Source organism: Solanum verrucosum, unplaced genomic scaffold (assembly GCF_900185275.1).
Source record: "Solanum verrucosum unplaced genomic scaffold, falcon-dt-bn FXZP01000049.1, whole genome shotgun sequence".
NCBI lineage: Eukaryota > Viridiplantae > Streptophyta > Magnoliopsida > Solanales > Solanaceae > Solanum > Solanum verrucosum.
Window position 1 is genome coordinate 6,129,157 of NW_026020221.1, and position 5,020 is coordinate 6,134,176.

Below are 5,020 nucleotides of genomic sequence, written 5' to 3' on the forward strand. Positions count from 1 at the left end.
TGGGGAAGAAAGAACAACAAAACCCTAAAATTTTCGGACAGAAGAGTAGAAAGAAAAGAGAAAGAGGATATGAGCGAATGGGCAACACTTTTCTTGCTTTAGTTTAAAATTTTGTTTTAAAATTGTTTTAAGTAACTATTGCTAAAAGTTGACAAAAATGGTAATAAATTAAAGTATACTTAAAATGGTTTATTAAATAAAAGGCCTTCACTTAGTAATTTTTCCAAAATATTAAAAGGTATTTCTATAGCATTCTGATCAACATTAATTAATATTGATCCTAGGTAAAAAAATATAAAAAAAATCAAAAAAAAAAAAAAAAAAAAAAAAAAAAAAAATATCAAAAAATAACCATCAAAGAATATAGTGCATTGAATGGTGTTTCTCCTTCCTTAATTAAATATCTTAATTTTGAGTTTTGGATATGAAAAAAATTCTTAATAGAGAGCTCTATATCCGAATGGGCAACTCCAATATAAATATCGAATACTGAATAAAAATATTAAATTAAATTAACCCAATAATATTTTAAAGTATAATTGATATTAGCGATGGGTAGATTCATTTTTTAAGTTGTAAAACTCTGAAGTATAATATTCAATTTATTTATTTATACTATAAGACACAAATTTAGTAGGATTCAGAGTTAATTTGTCTGTTAGATTGGATTATATCTTATATAAAAATCATGAATCATTATGTATTATCATCTTGAAATCTATCCTATTCATTTCAATTAATCTGTCGAATTTTTCTTTATAATCTATTAAAAAGTAATGTCCCTTTTCTTTTCTTAGTTCCAACTCCACATAACATATTTAAGATCACAAGATTAAAAGACATTTACTATATTTCACATATTTAAAATTTAAAATCACAAGATTCAAAAATCTTCCTTAATTTCTTAAACTTCATGCCAAGTCAATATAGAACAAACACATTGAAACAGAGAGATTAATATTTTTTATTTATCACTCATACATAAAAATTAGAACTAAGAAGCATGTTTCACTATTACATGAAGTTCTATATATGCATAATTTGTCTTAATGAACATAATTTTTTTAGCATGATACAAATGTGTTTTTGGTTCTCTTTTTTCATGCACAATAACTTATAGGAACAAGTATTTTTGTTATTTTTATCAGTTTAGTGAAAAAATTTCAAACAATCTGAAAACATAAATGCATTTTCTCTGTTTTAAAAAAATCTATTTAGAATTAAATGCTAAATTAGCATGATATTTTAATACATAGATCATTACATATCGTATTGATTTCCTCATCCAGATATTTTATCTTATTCCAAAATTTATTCATAATTTTTAAAATTACTATTAATCATTTGCTATTTTTGTCATCTCTTTCTAAATATTAATCTACTTAAATTTATTTTACTTCTCTAATTAATGTATTGATTTTTCATGTGTTCCGATTCTTAACTTCTTATTTCAAACAAAAGAATAGCAATATTAAGTAAATAAAGTAAACAATCTGATTAATCTTAAAATTTAAAATATTCTATTATCAAAATATTCTTATCATTAATGTACGTAAATTGAACACGAAAAATACTTATTATTTCTCTTTAATATTTGATTCGCAAAATTTTAAAACTATTTATTTAAAAATTTAGTTAGTTTCTTAGTTTACTTTAATTTCATTTAATTTATCTATCCATTTTATTTATTAATTTTTATTTTTATGTAAATATTTTTATTTTTTAATACATTTTAAATCATGTTGTTTTTTTTATATTTATTTGAGTGCAAAAAGTAAAAGGTGTTAATGAAATGTAAATTGATTTAATAAATGGGTCCCACCATTTTTAGATAGTACGGCTACTTATGATATTTTTTATGTTTTTCATGATAGAAAGTACATTGGCCATATAATAATAGCAACTTGTTGGGTATTTGGGAAATTCAATAATTTTGCAGCAGAAAGTACAATTGTTTTAAGCTGATAATTTTGGTAAAATGACAAAAGTGCCCCTGGTCGTCATAATTTGTATAGTTGACTAAGAAAAAATTTGTGTGAATTTCCTTTTCTCTCTTTGATTTTCATTCTCGAGTTTTCTTTTTGAAATTTGTAATAATTCACTTAAAAGTTCTCATTACAAGAATTGTAGAGAAGACAAAGAAAAAAATAAACAAAAAGATATGGGCAATAAATAGAAGGAGCATACATGTAGAGACGAAGATAAGTGAGAGAGTAATTTCTAGAATGAATATAGTGTGAGAAAGATAATTTTAGGCAATTTCTAGAATAAAGATAGTGGGAAGATAATTCTAGAATTACCTATGCTGGTCTGTGGTACCCACTTGGAGCCCCCAATCAGATTTCAATTGACACGTGCACAACACTTTAAAGTGCAACTGAAATAGCTTCTTGTACAATTTTTACTGCGGTGGTCGTCCGATCGTCATCATGCTTCTATATAGTAAAAAAAAAAAAAAAAAATATATATATATATATATATATTATATATATATATATACACACACTTTCATTATGTGAAATTGTCATTATGTGTTGTCATCTAGTATTGAAATAGTTTAACAAGTTGAATTTGTATGTATATAGTTGGAAAAAAAAATTGTTGAGGAGTTTGTGTGATTGTCAATTTTGTATACAGTAGAATACTTGTATACATAGTTCGATACATATGTATATTTGTATTGTTATACTTTCATCAATACTTTACATTTCTGTGTTAGTCAAACATAGCATTCATATTGATAATTTGTAGAGTAGAATGCATACAATTTTGGATACTTCTATTGTGTTAATGTGAACAATATAAGAAATTGAAATACAAATAGAGAGAGTTATACTTGTCATTTTTTTTATGTATCTTCATCTTGTATTGAAATAGTTAAACAATTCAATTTGTATGTATATAGTTGTAAAAAAATGAGTATCGAAAGAACATGAGCAAAAAGAGATAGTATGATTGTGAAAATGTCAATTTTGTATATAGTAGAATACTAATATACATAGATAGTTGGATACACATGTATCTATGTATGTATTTTTATTCTTTCATCAATACTTACATTTCTATGTTAGTCAGTCATTCCATCCATATGAATGTTTGTAGAGTAGAATACATATAATTAATTATTGATACTTCTATTGTAGTAATGTGAACAATACAAGACATTGAAATACAATTAGATACAAGTTATACTTGTCAAGCTTTTGAACGAAACAATACATATATACTTGGATAATTACATATACAATTGGATACTTCTAGTGAATAGGTTTCACTGTCAATTGATTATTAGTTTCACTTTGCCACATTAATCGGATGTACATGATACATTAATACTTTGCATTTGATTATTTGTATTTCAATCTATGTTAGTATATTATTGCATTCATATGAATATTAATAAAATTGAATACATATATACTTGTATACTTTGTAGTGTACTAATGTGACTAGAAAAAAGAAATTGAGATTTATACTTTTCAAATCTTTTATACTGAACAATTTATATGTACTTGGATATTTACATATACAATTGGAGACCTATAGACTATAGTGCATTAAGAGTCATTGCCACTTGTTTTGGATTTTCATATGTAGTTGTCACTTGGATTCGACTGAACATATACCCGTACTCCCATATCGTTGCATATTTTCACAGGAGTATCATTACCTTTGACTCTGTATTTGATGGTGATACACGTTGTAGTCAGATCAATGTTCAATTGGCCCGAAATTAATTCAATCAAATCAGAATACGAAGTATATTCTTTCAATACGATTCCATCAATACTATATTCTATATAGCAATTTTCATCGTTTCATTTTCCAGCATGTCTGATCAATATTGTTAGGTTTGCCATTGAATTCAACTATTTCGATATATGAATAAGATCAATGAAAAATGGAGCAATTTAAAAAAAAAAAACTGAAAAGAATTAAAGCAATCACTGTTAATTGGTAATTATGACTTGTTAATTGATTAATGGAAAATTGAGAATTTAAAGGGATTAGTTAAAGGTCTGTCAATTATAAATAAGAAATTTTACCTTATTTAGTGCTTTATAATTTTAAATATATTAATGTATTTAACAAAAAAAAATGGGCAGGCATAGAATACGGCTATATTAAGTTAGAAAGTATAGCCATTTTATGTAAATATCACAATTTATGGCTATTTCAATTTAATAACCCTTAAACTATAGTCATTTTTGTAAGTTGCTCTTGATTTTAACTAAAAAAATCCAACCCAACATTATATATATAATTTTAAAATTTTATTTTATACATAAAAATATTTACTTTGATATAATTTTTAAATTTTTTTTTTTTTTTGAGAATGGTAAAGTTATAATTTTTAAATATTTCTTAATACTTTTTCATAGTTTTTATTTTTTAATATATTATTTCAAATTTGAAACTTAAAATTCTGAATAATTCAATAAAAATTATAGTCTACATATGTTAATAATTATAATAAAGCTTAAATCAAAATCAAATTAATACTTATGCAAAAAAAAAAAATCAATTCAACACTAAGAATGACATTAATATTTGAATATTTGTTACATTGGTTTAAACAATTAAAATACATAATCTAATTTTAATTTCCTTTAATATTTAATCATGTAATTAATACTTATTAAACTTATTTTAGCATAATTTAGTACATTTAAATTATGATCATTTTCATTATGACTTGTTAATTTGCAATATTTAATTTACGCGATTTCATTATTTTTTTTGTTGGATATTTTTGTGTCATTAATCATATCATATTTTGTGTTATTTTCTTAAGAAACATTTTAGATAGTTATATTTTGATAGGACTAAAAAAATATTTGAAGTACAAGTAAATTATATGCTTATATGAATACTTTACCAAAAAAAATCCAAAAAACCCAAGTTTTATTGGTTTGATTTGATTTATAAATTTATAAATCTGACACAAATAATTTGATTTGTTATTTGAAAAACCCAAACAAACCCGCTATGTACACCCCTACCAAAAACCTCTTTCATA